Source organism: Lepidochelys olivacea (assembly GCF_965140295.1).
Source record: "Lepidochelys olivacea isolate rLepOli2 genome assembly, chromosome: 1".
Taxonomy (NCBI): domain Eukaryota; kingdom Metazoa; phylum Chordata; order Testudines; family Cheloniidae; genus Lepidochelys; species Lepidochelys olivacea.
Genome location: NC_140411.1, coordinates 69113195 through 69130767, shown reverse-complemented (window position 1 = coordinate 69130767; position 17573 = coordinate 69113195). Strand labels below are relative to the sequence as shown.

At 39.5% G+C, this 17573-nt stretch overlaps 1 long non-coding RNA gene across 1 annotated transcript; it reads left to right on the top strand.

Annotated features, from left to right (window-relative positions):
- The first annotated feature begins 10142 nt into the window (after nt 1-10142).
- LOC311514926 lies at nt 10143-15360 on the top strand. Its single transcript, XR_014709982.1, has 4 exons — nt 10143-10426; nt 12762-12946; nt 14263-14322; nt 14528-15360. It is a non-coding gene; the product is annotated as an uncharacterized lncRNA (long non-coding RNA).
- The last annotated feature ends 2213 nt before the right edge of the window (nt 15361-17573 follow it).

Genomic DNA, 17573 nt, shown 5'->3' with positions numbered 1-17573 from the left:
CTTTAACTTCAAAATCAAACTTCAAAATTTTCTGAAGTGGGATTGTCTATTTCAGAGTTCAATAGCAAACATACTGTGGATACTTGAAAAAACTTTATTGGATTTACCTATATTTGTGCTATTTGTGGTATTCCCTATACTTAGGGAATTTAATATCGCAAATCATTAGTTAGATCAGGAAATGGCAAATTTTCAAGTCTTGATCAAGGTGCATCAGGTTATTGTTCTTCCATCTAGTATGGTCTCAGGAGAGAAGACAGGGCAAAGCCTAGCATGTTGGATGTCAGTAGAACAGAGAAGTTTTGACACCCAGTTCCTTTTTTATGTTTTTTGAATAGTTAATGCGTTTGACCCATAGCTAAGACTGGATTAGAAGTTTGATTGTTCTGACATCCCCCGTATAAAGGGTATTGATTTCCATAGTGTAGTGTGGAGGGTTGATTTTTTCTATGTGCATCGAAGAGCTGTGTTTGGTATCTGATATCCACTGTTGAGTCAAAGAACTGCAGAGCCAGGTCCTTGATTTCTTTTTTTGGTTCTTTGCCTCCTCTACACTTATCCTTTGAATTTGTGAGTCATTACAAATCATACATAGTTTAAAGTAACCTTCACTTTAAATTCCCTGCCTTTTGTTGGTTTGTCAGCCATTCAATGGTATTATTACAGAGTTTTCTTTGTATGAACATTGTCAATCATGCTTACCATCTGTTCTAGCACTTACAATATATTTTTCAGTCACTCTTATGGCAAATGTCACCTATTAGGCCTTTTCAAAATCCTCACAACTGCTCTGAAATTCCAGTGTATGGAAAAATTTACTATTGTCAAGCAGAGTTTTAATTAAAACTCTACTTTGTTTTCAATCCAATTTAGGAACAAATGAAAAAAAAAAGCAAGATGTAAATTTTACAATGCCTGGCAATGTATCCAATTCTGAGCTGAACAAAGAAGGTTATATGCTGAAAATCTTGTAGGAATAAAGCGTATAAGATAAATAAAAAGCTTCCAGTGCTTAATTCCAATCGTCTCCACAACAACTGGAGCTCCTGATAAGACACTTCCTCAGAGTAATGATGCATAATGTGAAGAAGCAATAACCCAGACTGCATAAGTATGAAGGGATGCCATTCTTTTTAAAGAAAAGTGTGGCAAATGTGAAGCTCTGTTAATGTTCTGAGCCATTTTCAAAGGCATTTTCATGAGCATGGCAAAATGCCAGGTGTTGGCTTTTCCAAACATGATAGGGAGAGCAAGAAATGTAACTATTATAAGGGCATCAAGCATTTGTCCATGTAGTATCATGTAAATATTTATGTACTATCAATTCATTATTAGTGGCAGTTTTAATATGAATATAAATATTATAAAGTGTGTGTATGACAGATAAATCATAGGGCTGCTAAAGTAATTTGCAACAGTAAAGCTCATTTTGGATAATTACAGAGCCCCAGAAGATTGTGTTTATGTATTACAAAGAAAGGGGTTGTTAAGAAGAAAACTGTTTTGTGCTGCTGACACTTTGCAGAGACAGAGGCTGATCCTGCTTGGGACCAGATTAGGAACATGTGCAAACATTAATGAAAGATGTTGTGAATAGAACAGGGAGGAAAAGCAGTGTGGCGTTATTTGCAGGGCTAACCTTATTCAGTCAACTTTCATGCAGATGAATTACTGTAACTATAGAAATAATATAATAAATGATTAGTTAAGATTATGTTAGCAATAAAGATTCTAATGTTTTATTACATACTGAGTTCTATTTTGCATTTTATGTAGGGGTAAATTAGACCATAACGTTGTTTATTCTTGTTTTATGAAGGCTGTTTTCAGATCCATATTAAAGCTTATTATTGCTTTCCCCCTTCTCTCTCCCCACCCACATTTTATCTGGTCAAAGTGGAAGCTGTTTCTTTAAATCTGTTGAATAACCATTAAATACTGTTGAAGTTTAAAAAAACAAAAACAAACAAACAAACAACGTGCCAGGCAACAGAGTGATAGACTTTGGAAGGTCATATTATAATGAGATTAAAATGTAGTTCTCTCAGCTAACGTTCAGCTGCAAATAAATGTGATTCAATTCTTTTTCATGAATGTTTTACTGATTAGATTAATTTCAAGTGAAACATACATTATTTCTATGACAAGCGAGTCAGTGTCTACCCAGTGGATGACTGTTCAACTAAAATGCAGTGAGAAGAAACAAAACTATTTTCTGAAGTGCAGTAAAATAGTCTAAAATTAGATCTCTCTCTCTCTCTTATGCACTTACACAAACACACATGCACAGTTTTTAGCCATTAGGGAAGACTAGAAGCAGAATACCAAGGGTTTTCCTTTTACATGGAATGGAGTATCAAAACTCAGTTGTCAGTTTGGAGGGCAAAGCTTATCCTAGAGAATTGGTGTAAGAAATATCATCCCTGTTTTTCCATTCATGGGAGCTCCTGACATTCAAGGATTGGTTTTCCTTCATTTTGCTCTATCTCAGCCAACATTAATACCAAAGTGGGCAATTAATTTCCGGATGCAGACAATCAGCATCAGGACTTGCTTGAATGGGAACTATGGCGCTTTCTTCTACTCCATCACTTTGACCACCATTTTCCACAGCAATCACATGTCTACAGTGGCATCTGTCTGAGAAGCTGGTGTTTGGTACTTTGGAGCAATGTAGAAGAGCTGTCTAGCTTAGATGCAGGCCAGGATGCTGTGCTACAGGTCCAGGCTGTGGTGGATATGCTTCTCCATAAGGCAGCTCCCCCAACTCCTCCAGACACTCAACCAGCCTTCTCCCCACTGCAGGTTTTCCCCAGCTGGCCTGTTTACCTTTCAGACAAATGTCCTGGCTGGGTGCATTTAAAAGATTAAAATTATGCCCAGCTAGGCAAACCTACATTTCTGAACAGACTGGCATGCCTACAGCATCTAATGGCTGCCCCTGATGATGTGTCACTCCTCGTCTCCAAGAATCTGATAACATTATCTGCATGCTCTCCCCACCTTGCAAATCTCAATGTGTATCTTTACCCTCAAACCCGGTCTCCCACATAGCAGCCTGACACATCAAAGATCAAGCTGCGGGGTAGACCCAGAGAGACAACTTCAAATGCTTTGAAACAGAAAATAATACAGTTAAATTGTTAACCAGTTCCAGGAGCATTACAAGTGCTTTCTATTTCTAGTACCGTCTCTTCTGTATGGTCCAACTAGTTAATTTAGATAGCATTTAACCAGATGGAACTTGAAGATATTTTCAGAGCATGTAGCTGGCCTTAATTGATTCTTACATTGTTATATCCATGTAACTCTGATATCACTCTCTTTCTCTCCTGATCGGTCATCTCTCTTTTGGAGTCTGCCTTCATTTTATTTTTTCTTTAGACTATTCCATCATCCTCATATCACAAATTAACCGTTTAATCTGTATCTCCTTGTTGAGGTGATGTTGAAATGCATTCTCACCTTTGTACCTTTTAATCCTTATGTACTGAAATTTTTGTGAGCTCAGCGCCTGAATATTTATGATCATTTAACTAAAGAGAATGTACTGAATCGATTTCCAAAAAGAGTGGGGGTAGGGGTGGAACAACCTCATCCTTACACCATTTTCATTGTATTGGTCACAGTTAAACACTTAATCTTGTTGCACAGTGGTTCTATGCTTTTAAGATGATTACATTATTACAAGTTTGATTATTCATTATGCTGTATTTTGCCAATTGCTACAAAAGTTTTTTAAAAATGTTTTGTCCTTTTTAACAGACAGGCTTTGTGCTGGTTTCTTCTGCACTTTCATGATATGATGTTGCAAGAAAGAAACAAGAGGAGGCTGTGCTGAAATGTGAGTGTGTAGCAATAGCAGATAGATCTCCTTCCTTTGCAATGACTCACCCCACTCAGAGGCTAGCACAGTCCTGCTGCACTCCAGAGACTATAGTTTGATTGCTGTCACTACCAGTTAGATCATTAATCATAATTGTGGTACTGACAGCAAGTTTCTTGACCTCATCATGAAAGGCAAGGAGGTCATTCCTGGGAGCGATTTATCCGTCAGGTGAGGGAAAACTACAGGGAAGATTTATTTTTTTATCTACAGTATTGTCTTTTGTCCCCTAATTTTCCCTATAATCAGCAGAAATGTGAGGGCTTTGGGGCAGCAGGGTCTGGCATTTCCTCTACTCTTAGGGAAAAACCTTTTTTCTTTTTTTTTTAGATCACTGAACTACTTGCTCCTGCCCTCAACATACCCCAGCTTGGGGTTGAATGTCAGAAATGCAAGTAAGTATCTGCAATAGTGTAATGACAACGGCATACATTCATCTGTGTCTGTGTTTATATGCTTGCTGATTGCAGGGGAAATTACTAAGCAGCCTTCTTGTGGACGACAGTGCATAGTCTGCTCAAATAGTGGTCACTTGGCAGTGTTCTCCTGAAAGGAAGCCTGTGATGTTATTACAGCGTGTTACCACCAATGGCCTTCATGCTGAGTACCTTGGAGGAACTTCTCTGAAAAAGAAGACTGAAGATGAAAAGGTAGAAAATGCTATGCACAAGGGGAAAATATTAGTACAGAAATCTTTTTATTGGGTAGCATGTAGTTTACTTTTGGAGTTCTATTAATTTTGTCTGTGGTATATGTAGTGTTGTTCCCTTCACTCGGATCTACATAACATGCAGTACATTTCCAGGCTTATAATATTAGTATATTTCTGCTGAGAGCATCTGTTCCTCTTACTTGGTATGCTTTTTCTCTTCCTCATCATAGAACTCCTTCATCTTCCAGGCTCTTTGAATACAGCCAATGTTCATCTTCAAAGAGATGATCTCATGAAAACTCTCACAATTAAAGCCAATATAATCTCTCCTTTTTTAAAAAGAATATTTCCAAAAACTGTTACCTTTGTCAGCGCAAAGTCATAAAAGTGCACTTTCAGGTCTTGCACAGTATCAACAAGGTCAGGTTGTAAGGAATTTGTATTTTGAGATTTGGAAAATGATTGGAAACAATAATAACTTTAGCAAAATCTTGAAAGAGGTACATTATCAACTACAATAATATAGTGCTACAAATTCATATGAAAGACTTCAAAGTAGATATTCAAATAAATACTTGAATGAAAGGATAATTAACGAGGGTGTGTCATAGGCATTCCTTAATACCTATTTCATTGCTTTATTAATGATTACCCAGCCAGACAAAGTATCGATGCAATATTATTGGATTACTAAGTAGAACCATGCCTTTTCAAAGACCATAAAGAACCTTTAATCAGATAGAACGTTTTCTGCAGTTTTGTAATTTATATGCTGCACTGTAACTTATATGCTACACCTATCACTTAAATCAGCTTCTCTAACAGATGATTGGAGGATAGCTAATGTGACACACAATTTTTAAAAAGTGTCCAGAGGTGATCCTGGCAATTACAGGCTGGTATGTAACAGTAACTTCAGTAACAGGCAAATTTATTGAAACTAAAGAACAGAATTATCAGACAGATAGATGAACATGATTTGTTGGGGAAGAGTCAACATGGTTTTTGTAAAGGAAAACCATAGTTTACCAATCTATTAGAATTCTTTGAGGGGTCAACAAACAGGGGGAGAGGGGTAAGCTGGTGGATTTAGTGTACTTGGACCTTCATAAAGCTTTTGACAAGATCCCTCACCAAATGCTCTAAAAGTAAGGAGTCATGGCATAAGAGGGAAAGTCCTCTCATGGATCAGTAACTGCTTAAAAGACAGGAAACAAAGGATAAATGGCCAGTTTTCAGAACAGAGTGAGGTAATAGTGGTGTCCCCCAGGGATCTGTACGGAGACAAGTGCAGTTCAGCATATTCATAAATGATCTGGAATAGGGAGTAAACAGTGAGGTGGCAAAATTTGCAGACAATACAAAATTACGCAAGATAGTTAAGTCCAAAGCTTACTGCAAAGAGTTACAAAGGACTCTTTCAAAACTAGATGACTGGGCAACAAAATGGCAGATGAAATTCAATGTTGAAAAATGCAAAGTAATGGACATTGGACAGCATGACCCCAATTATACTTACAAAATCATGGGATCTAAATTAGCTGTTACCACTCAAGAAAGAGATCTTGGAGTCATTGTGAATTGTTCTTTGAAAACATCTGCTCAATGTGCAGCAGTAGTCAGAAAAGCTAACAGAATGTTAGGAACCATTAGAAACAGGACAGATGATAAGACAGTAAATATCATAATGCCACTATATAAATCCATGTATGCCTACATTTTGAATACTGCATGCAGTTCAGGTCATCCCATCTCAAAAAATATATATTAGAAATGGAAAAGGTACAGAGAAGGGCAACAAAATGATTAATCATTAACAAAATGATTAAATGGTAGAACAGCTTCCATATGAGGAGAGATTAAAAACACTGGGACTGTTCAGCTTGGAAAAGAGACAAGGAAGGGGGATAAGCTAGAGGTCTATAAAATCATAAATAGTATGGAGAAAGTGAATAAGGAAATGTTATTTATTCCTTCACACAACACAAGAACCGGGGTCACCCAATGAAATTAATACGCAGCAGGTTTAAAACAAACAAAAGGAAGTACTTCTTCACGCAATGCACAGTCAACCTATGGAACTTGTTTCCATTGTATGTTGTGAAGGCCAAAACTATAACTGGATTCAAATAAGAAATTAAATAAATTCATGGAGGATAGCTCCATCAATGGCTATTAGCCAAGATGGTCAGGGATGCGATCCCATTCTCTGAGTGTCTCTAACTTCTGATTGCTGGAAGCTGGGAATGGACAATGGGATGGACCATTGATGACTGCCAGTTCCGTTCATTCCATCTGAAGCATCTTGCATTACCCACTGTTGGAAGACAGGATATTGTGATAGATGGACCATTGATCTGACCCAATATGTCCATTCTTATGTATTGCTTCTTAATAAGTATTTACATTGTTTTAAAAGCAGTTTACAAAAAACTTATAGCCCATAACCATAACACCTGTGTTTACTCACAGAAGTATGCCTCATTTTGGTGGTAGTGTGTGGAGCGGCAGGCAGCACTGATTTACTTCACACTGTGTAGCCTTATACTGTCCTTGAATCAGCGCTTGATTCCCATTTATAGTATAAGGACTTGTGCATGTTGATTAAAGGGAGCATATGCAGTAATATTGCCCAGCATATTTCACTTAGTATTTGCACAGTAGGTACAAGGTTAGGACATGGTCATTAATTACAGGCTTTTCTATTATTCCATACAAATGTGTTATGGTAAGATGTTGGTAAACATTCCTGAAGTTTCGTGGAAAGTTAAAAAAAAACCCACTAATGGCCCAGTCCTGTGAGTGCATGCTCAACTCCTGTTGACTTGAAAGAGAACTGAGGACATTTATCACTTTGCAGAATTGGACCCCCAACTCCTTTTCAGGCACATGTACTTCATGTGTGGATTTGAAATGTCCATAAGTTGCTAGATCATAGGCGCATACCACTGGTGGCCAGTAATGACTTCTCAACTTTAACATATTTACATTGCCCCGCAAATTAAATATAAACTTGGTAATTCCTAGCGTACCAAGAAATGTAGAGCTATGGGTAACACTGTAACTCACAGATCATAATGAATCATAGGAAACAAGTATAGAGACATAATTTCACTTTCACAAATTTTGTAATTCATGCTCAGGTAATAAATTGCTCAAAGACCCTTAGAAGCAGTTTCTTCTGGGAGGCTGCAGCTGGATCCTTGCTTGAGGTACAAATCTTTCCTTTTTAGAAGAATTGCTTAGTCCTAAACTCCTTAAATCCTGGGGTTACTCACTGGCTACTTCATCAACTTGGACTCCTAATGGTCCAAGCTGTGAAATGCCAGTGTCTCTCTCCTGGTACTCTAAGGAATTAAAAAGGCCCTTTCTCCTTGCTTCTGCTCAGTGTTATTGGTCTTGATGTATGTAAATGGAGATTCAGCTTTGCCAAGCTAGTCCTTTATTCATCCTGTTTCTTCATCACACTTTCTCTTTCTCAATTCAGTTTTTTTGTTTTGTTTTTAAACAAGACAGTCCACACTATTGTCACACGTTCAGAGTTATTGGTATCCAATAATGTAACATGATACCAAATTTGGTAAAATTCAGTTATCATGTGAGTAAGTTACTAATAAGTGCTGTTTATTGCCAAGCTTTAGGCAGAGTTCAAGCTTTTCACACAGCTTGCCCTTCTGCCTTAACCCAAACCACATCTGCTAACCTAGCACTGGCCCTGTCTTGCATAGACACTGCCAGTTGTGCAGAATTGAGATACACTTATGTGTTTGCCTTTTCTCTGAAATGGACAATCATGTGCAAAGGACAATGCAGGTATCACTGAATGCATTTCAGTGGTTAAGTGGAATTTCAACCAGCTAAATGAAACTTTTCTAACAAAAATCCAAATCAGGTAAGGCACATCTAAAACTGGGGACTTTTTAACTTAAACATAAGATTTGCTTAAATTTATGAACCTATCAGCCCGTGTGGGCCAAGGTTTATGTGAACGTGGGTAGATTTGTCGTTTCAGGGGAAAATCCATAAAAGCTTGGTAGTGTTGCCAGTTATGCCTTGAGATTTTGGGTTAATTTGAACCCCAAGCCCCAAATGAAGCTTGGGCATGACCCCATAACATATGGGAACGAAAAAGAAGGATGCATATCAAGGTAAAGCTCTGAAGTTTATACAAATCTGATTTATTCCTAATCTACAGAAAAGGCCAGTGAATCAATCTAATGCATACTGCCAAGATTCTGAAACTAGTGTAGCCCAGTAGGTAGCTTGTCTTAATTATATTCACTGCTTTGCATTACATTCTGCTTTGCATTATATTCAGCAGTAATGCAAGAAACATACAGGCCTGTATCCTGTAAGACATTAGCTTCAGCAAGTTAGAATAAGGCTTGAGGCCTATGAACTTTGAACAGATAAATTTTGCACCACCCAATGGAAAACCCCAAGTATTTGGGGAGCTGAAAATAGAGTTTAAGGGGAAGTTCTGGCCACAGGCACATGATTCAACCACAGAAGTGTCCTGGAAACAAACTGATGTACGTAACAGTTACATGAGATACATCTAACGCTAGCCTGCTTGCTAGCCTATATATCTTTTCTTATAAGTTTCTTATTTACTTATGGGTTTGATCATTTGTTTTATTACAATAGGCTTGTAAGTTTATATTAGAGTATATTTTGCCTATAACACAAGGGACTTGCAGGCCACATCCTGTATGTTGAGCTAAGGCAAAGTTAGCATACATATGTTTGGTACCTTTCACCTGGATAGATGGTGATGAGCTAAAGCATAAAGTTCATATATGGCTGCAACCTTTAACATAGAGAATGCGTTGAAGTAGGCTGGCATGGGGGCTTCCTACATTCGTACCGTTTTAAACTTAACAGGTACACCACAACTTGGAACGTGGAAGGAACCGAAATAACCCGTTAGGACAGAAATAACAAATGTGATACCTGACCACAAAAGGGTCATGGTAACAAATTGGCATATATGATAGTAAGATGAGATAACTGATGTACTAACCTATAGAAAAAAAGACACTCTAACATTAGTAAGGGGAGGAAATACAAATAAGGAAAAGGGGAATAATCCCTACTGAATATGCATCGAACATAACGGCGTTAGTGTAACATATAAAGGTGGCATCCCAGTTTAGGGGCAGCAGGAGAGAGAGTTGAAGTCCTTGGGAGGTGCCATAATGATGACCACTGGTGATGAGGGGGAAGGCGATGGTGAGGAGAAGACGATGGCTCACATTTCAGGTTGTTCTACAAGGGATGGTATGAGTATATGGATGTGCAGCGGTACATTCTGTAGTATCTCTATCTACCTTACTGAGTTGGGGTGTTTGTGACTGTGCTAAATGTGTTAATAAACTATATTTGTAAATATAAGAGTTCCTATAGTGTGAATGTTGTAACTGTGCACATCGGGGTTCCCAACTATAATCTGAATAATACTGGGCCTGATCTTGGGGCAAGAACCTGTCCATCCTCAATGTGATAACTGGGGATTCTTAAGTAATCAATCGGGTTACACTATAGGTGTGGAAATCTTTCTATTTTCCTAATAAAGATCACAGTAACAAGCTGAAAGCACTGCTTTTGAGTTCTAATATGTCTGTTTTTATTCGGTTACAGTATGTGTGCAGATGTATGTAAGTAGTAAGGCAGGGGAAGAGAAAGATGGGGATGTTTCTGAAGGGGAAAAAAGAGAAGGAGGAAGTGAAAAGGAGAATCATAATTTGAGAAAAAATAAGGAAATTGAACTCTGACCTTGAGCTACTAGGACAGATATAATGCGTTATGCATGCAACATGTTTCTGATTATGCTCTGGATTTCCTGCTACGTGCTCAAGTGGGCAAACAGAACAATCATGTTCCATAAGGTAAGGCTTTGTTTTCTCTTTAAAAATCATTTTGTGCATTCTGAAATCACTTCAGAAGTGTGCCTTTCCTCTGAGATTATGCCCCTCTCCCAAGCAATTTGGGAATAGATAACTAGGCTGACATTTTGTTTAATTATCACCATAAAAAACAAGCTTGTGGTACATTATTGTAATAAATTTTAGCAATAAATGAAATAATACACTAGACTTAACAAAGAAAAAGTGGGGGGTTTTTTTTGGTGGAAACATTAGAAACATTAAAAATCCTTTGTCATTTGGGTCTGTAATAATAGTGGTCATATAAATTATATGATTATCATCATTTTTTTGTGTCACAAAGGTGCCTAAGTCCAATATTTCGGTGTAACTGACATTCTCAAAACTACCGTTCAGCTGCCTAACCCTGTAGGTACCTCAGTTTCCACCAGTTAGAATTTGCAAAGCTATCTAAGACCTGATGCTGCTTCATAGCTAGTGAGTTGCTTGGAGCCCTAGAAGCAAAAGCTCTGGAAGGGTTCTCAAACTAGGCATTCCCGCTATCTCACCGTTGAGCTTGATCCTGATCAGAGGATGCATGGGATCAGGCCTACATGACGGGGCCTCATGCCAAAGAGGGAGTGTGTCTAATCACCCAGTGGTTAGGGCACCACTTGGGATGTGAGAGACTCAAGTTTGAGTCCCAACTCTGCCTGATTTGGAGCAAGGACTTGAACCTCACTGCCCTAGGCTATAGAGTCAATCATGCTCTGTCTTGCTCAAGGAGAAATACTTAATACTTAAATACTTAAAGGAGAACAGCTCCAACAGGACAGATTGAAAGACACCTCCCAGAATAGCCAAAAGCCCAGTGGTTGTGTTGCTGATGTGGGAGACTTGCATTCAAGCCCTTGCTCCAAATCAGGCAGAGAAAGGTGTTGAATCTGTTTCCTACATTCTAGATGAGAGTGCCCAAACTTCTGGGATTTCTGTTCTGAAGTCTCTCAGGGTGTGTCTACATTGCAATAAAACACTCATGTCTGGCCTGTGGCAGGTGACTTGGGCTCATGGGGCTATACAATTAGAGTGTAGATGTTCAGGCCTGGGCTCTGGGGACCTGCGAGGGGGAAGGGTACAGATGTCTATACTGAAATTTTATAGCCTGAATCAGCTGTGGGTGTTTTATTGCAGTGTAGACATACACTCAGTCTCTCTTTTTTTATGAGAAAGGGCTGTCCTGGTGGTGGTGGTGTCTAACTCCAGGAGAGGGTTTACACTTGAGAATCCTGAGCAGAGGGAGATGCCTCCCATGGGCCTGCCTGTCAGGAACCTGTGATCTAGATTAATGGGACCTAGGTGCCTAAGTATCTTTGGGTACGTTTACACTGCAGCTGGGAGCATAAGTGCTGATTTCTTCTGGCACCGGTGGGTGCTCGACCTCCTTTTTCCCCCAGCCCCACCCCGACTCCACCCTTTCCCTGTCCCCTCCAGCCCCCATTCCAACCCCTTCCCCAAAGTCCCCGCCCCAACTCTGCCTCCTCCATGCCCCTATTCGACTCTTTTCCCACATCCCCGCCCCAGCCCCACCTTTTCCCCGCCTCCTCCCCTGAGTGCGCCACGTTCCCGGTCCTCCCCACTCCCTCCCGGAGCTTGCTACAGCTGTTTGGCGGCAGCAAGCACAGGGAGGTAGGCTGAGGAGTGGGGACACGGTGTGCTTAGGGGAGGAGGTGGAGGAGGAGGTGAGGCGGGGTGGTTGGCTGCTGGTGGGTGCAGAGAACCCACTAATTTTTCCCCGGGGGTGTTTCAGCCCTGGAGCACCCACAGAGTCAGCGTCTATGGCTGGGAGGTGTGATTCCCATCACTGGTAGATAGACTCGAACTAGCATACTAAAAATAGCAGTCTGGAGAGTGTGGCATGGTCAGCGGCTTGGGCTAGCTGCCGAGCTTGGACCCCCCAGAGGATTAGGTGGGCTTGGGTTTAGGTGGCTAGCCTGAGATGTCTCCCATGCCGCAACATCCACACTGCTATTTTTAGCAGAATAGGTCGAGCAGGGCTAGCGTGAATCTGTCTACCCACGCTGGAAATCACACTAGCCTTTGCTGAGTAACCATGTAATTGTAGATGTTATCCCCACCTTTCCACCCCTAACCTTTCCTTTCTTAGTTTGTTACATTGGGGGAGATTTTAAAGGCACAAATGGGAGTTAGGTGCCAATTTTCATTGACTAACTCCCACTTGTGCCTTTTGTTCTGGAACGACAGTGTATGTTCTTCAGAAGAGGGACCATTTTTTAATTTTTTATTTTACTGACCCACTTTTGGGAACCATAAAAGAATAAATAATTAATACTGATATCAGGTTCAATGACCGGGGGCCCTGCACATCTAAAAGATCACCTTCATTGAGGGGAAGACCATGGCTGACAAATTCACTCCTCTGGCACAATGGAACTTTCTGCCACAAGGGTAAAGCTCATCTGTGCAGGAGAGAAAGCTTTCTCAGGTGCTGGTCCAAGACTGTGGAATGAACTCATCCCTTCCTCTGTAAGTGTCTGACCTACTTCTTTGACTTTCTTTTCTCTAATATAAGCACATAGCAATGCACATGTTTAAAAAAAGAAAAAGAAAAAAACCCCAACAAGCCAAACCCTACCAAAACAAAACTCATCACTGCACACACAGTTCTCCCCATGGGGAAAAGAATGAGAGAAAGAATTATTCACATGTGACAGATGTTAGTTATGTTGCTTAAGACATTACTGCAAGGCACTCAGATACAAGGGTGAGGAAGGCGGTATAAAAACCTGTATGTAATAGAATGCCACCAGTGAGGTCAGTGCGGCTTCATGGACATGGTTTGTGTGTTATCTCATGTTCCCTTTCTATGAACCAAACACATTTTAGAGTGTAAAATTGTTTTAGTGTTCTTTATGCGGGATTTTAAAGATAATTTGAAAAACTACAGCCATTTTGATGTCCCCTCTGTCAGCTTTTAATTTGCGTTAGTGACTATGTGTGTGAGCAAACATTTATGGGTCAGGTCCTGAAGTCAGACAGAGCTGCACAAGAGCATTTGAGAGCAGGTGGTGTCTAGCCTGTTATGTCTGGATTTTTTTTTATATTGCTGGTAGAAACTCACAGTAATTGGGCAACAGCTTTGCTTTTTAATACTTAAAAAAACAACAACAGAGTGTACCAGATCTTGAGGTCCTTACTCAGATTTTACAACGTCGGTCTATTGGCTGTTAATGTTAGTCCCATTTTCCAGAGAACACACTGAGTAAGAATTTCAGGATTTGAACCTGTAACAATTAGGAAACAAAGGAAACCAGAAATCTGGTTTTGTTTTTCATTCCTCCCAGCAGAGAATCAATGCCCAAAATATGAAAGTATGTTCCTATAGACAGCACAAGCTGAAAAGTATGTGTACCCAACAGAAAAATCAGAGGGGTACACAATCAGAGGGGTACACATTTATTGGTTGTGGGTTTATTTTGTTGTTGTTTTGCTTTTAATTTACTTATTTGGAATGTTATTGTAATTTGAGGGAGCAACAAAATTAAAATGTCATTAAAGTAATTAAATCTGTATACCTCTCCCACCCCATTTCTGTAATGTTTAACTTTTAAAAAGAGGCCTCTGGTAGGTGACTATGTCACTATGGAATCTATTTTGCAAAATTTATATTGGGATATATAACACTTAGGGAAAGTAGGCAGACAAAGACACAGAAAAGATTGGAAAATTACATTTTATATTTCATTGTGCTATGCAGTGAACATTGAACTTTCTTTTATATCCTGCAGCCATAATCTCATAATACTAGGTTTTTTTTTTTAATCCCTTCTTTTTGTTTGCAGATTCTCCAGGAAGTAGCAGCCTATCTAAAAGAAATAAATGATAACTCTGAAAGTTCTTTGGTACAGTACAGATACCGATTAATTCTGATGTATTTTTAGTCATGTTTCATTAAATATGTAAAATGATGAGTTGCTAGTATCGGTGAGAGGGGGAAATGGAACATAATTAATAGATGAAAGAATGCCCCCTTCAAAATGTAGCTGCTGTAAGTATACTTGGCTGATCATGACATTTCTAATTCCAGACTTCATATCTATATTTTAGATTGACTCTACCCTCGGGCCTCAGGAGTGAGCTTCATTACTGAAAAGTCATGGGAAGTCATGTTTATTGTCTCAGCAGGTAGCTGCACTTTAAGCGTAATACTGAAAGACATGAGAAAGCAGAGGCCAGTTTGTGTTATTAGAGACCCACTGCAGCTTCCCAACAGATGTGCACAGCAGAAAAAAAAAAGTTAAAGTAGTACATGCTTCAGAGTCTATCAAGCTTTAAATATTTCTGCTTTAAAGACGTCAGCTTAAGTTCTTTACTTTTCCCAAATACATGATAATGGTGTAAGCAATTTCTTCCGTGGGAGAAAATGTGGCCAATCTCACTGTATAAGCAACACTGTCTGTAATCCTTTGTGTAGACTGTGAGCATTTCAGCCTTACCCCTGAGATGCATATCAGTTCTTTAACTGTGCCCATGGAAGGATTTGTGTATTAAAAGTGACTACAGTAATGAAATATTTGTTTATTCAATTTCAGAAAGGATATTTATCTCTGTGGCTGCAAATCAAAACATTATGCTAACATACTTCAGCTATGTAGTCAGCAACACGGCAAGCCTAGACAGTCTTGCTCTCTCTTTGTCACATAATATCCTTAGCGTCTAATAACGTTCTGATAAAGGGACTGTGCTACATGTCCAGCCATGTCTATTGCCATATGGTGGTTTCCAAATTACAGTGCATTGTGATGAGTAGAGATTGACCAGCATGGTCTGACTAGCTCCCAGCACATGAGAAGCTGCTGACAGGGCTAGTGCATGCTAATAGCAGTATTATCATTTGATAATGCGGCACCATCGATAATGTTTTCACTGAGTTAGCTTTATTGCTGGATATTATTTTCTGTAGAAGAAACGCTTGTGGTGTTTACTATTATTATAAGTGTTACTAATTTATCATTCTGCCATAGTACCTATACTCTCAGTAGTAATACTTGAATCCATGGTTTAATACATACGTATTGGCAGAAGTCACTCAAGATATCCAGATAACCCACCTATTTACTTGTAGCTTCTTTATTATCTGCCCATAATTGGAGTATTAGAGAGTATTAGCTTGCTTTCTCACCAACACAAGGTGGTCCAATAAAAGCTATTACCTCACTCACTTTGTCTCTATAATATCCTGGGACCAATATGGCTACAACTACATTGCATACAATAATTGGTGGTGTTCACACTACTTTCTGAACCTGACACTCACCAAGTGTGTATTAAAACAAATGGGTTGAAGTGGAGAAATCTGCTAAACTCTGACAAATTTTCCAGATCATTGATATACTTATTGATACGTACATCATTTGTACCCATAGTGAGAAACATACCTCAGAATGTTTTCCATGCCACCCCATAGACACTTCATAACCTTTCTTCTTTTATGGCTTGTTTGTCTACCTGTTCTGTCTGTCATTATCTAAACAAATCCAATCTGGTCCTTATGTAATTATGTATTTTTATGTAATCTAACATAACCTATGTAGTCTAGTCTATGTTATGGCAAATGCATACTCTCATAAAGGCATACTTAAGCATATAAGAAGCGGATTTGCATTTTGGAATTATTGCATTATGGATTCAGAGCCATAATTACATCTTTTATAATTACATTGCCACCTGTTATCCCACAGTGGATTAGCACTGAGATATTTAGCAAAGTGGTTCTAGAACTGAAACACATTGGAAAATTCACAGGGCTTATAACAATACTCAAATTCACTTGGGTACCTGGTACAGTAGTCTGCTCCTTACACCCAGGGTTTCATACATTTTTGTTTTTTAACTCTAAAACCGTGAAAAATTCACCTAGTTTCAGATCACAATGTGGTTAAAGTTTGCAGAATCAGGCTCTTATTAAATAATGTTTATGATGTGCTTTCGAGATCTTAATTTGAAAAGTGCTATAATAGGGCAAAGCAGTACACATGTTCAGCCTATTTATTGCACATGCCTGAGGCTTGTGTGCACAGTTTAGTCCTTGGGGCGAGATACTCTTTTATCTAGTAACAGGCCAGGAATGAAAAGGGCCAGTAGGAATGGCAGTGGAGACTTCATCACACACACACAAACTCCAGAGTGGATTCTTCATTTTCAGCGGGCCATAGCTGAACTTACCTGGGAGAGGAGCAGGGACAGCACAGCTGCCTCATCAGTGACTAACTCCCATCCAAGGAGTTTTACTACTGTTATGCCGCATACTCTTCATGTCCTCTAGTTGCCTGACAGATTCCCAAGCAGTATCGGTCCTGATTGTTTCTTATGTTGAGCATCAGGCAATGTGCTTCTCCTTCCCTTACACACTGTATCTTTGATTGGCCAATCATATTGACTCTATCATTCACTCCCTCAGTCAGGCTGATCTTCCCCTATTGGCCCTTTTTGGGGTTCTCTTCCTCACTGCTATTGCCATGCCCAGACCCATCTCCTTGCACTGGATCCTATCTAAGATCTCCAAGGGCTGATGCACTACCCATGCTGCATGTGTGTGTGTGTGTTTGAAAATATCCCATCTCAGGTGTTTCTATGAGCATGCATATTTCATTAGCATATATAAATGAGTGATTTCAGTGAGATGCTGGTGCTTAGAAATGCACAGGACTACATATCGGGGTCACATGCATATTCTCTGTTGAAAAAGAGGGCAGCAGACATCTACCTTGCTCTAGAGTGAGGCTAGAGTGAGATAGCTTTGAAAATCCCACAGGAAAACAGATGGAGCAAAACTGAGCATCTAGTTTCTTTGCCTTTGAAAATTCCCCTCCAAGAGCCAAATCCAACTCCCAATTAAATCAATGGAAAGGCCCCCCTTTGACTGTAGTAGCAGGAGTTGGCTCAAACCCTAAATCCATTACAACAGAAAGTGAAGAGTTTCATGTATCCTCTTCACTGGGCAGCATTCCATTTGATGTGTCTTAGACTTAAACCCATGCAATTTAGTGGCCCATGCTGTTTTGAAACTCTCTCCTCACACTACAGTACATAAGTCTGTCACTAGCAAAGGCACTGTATGGCATAAAGTCTAATGAACTGTGCCTTACACATG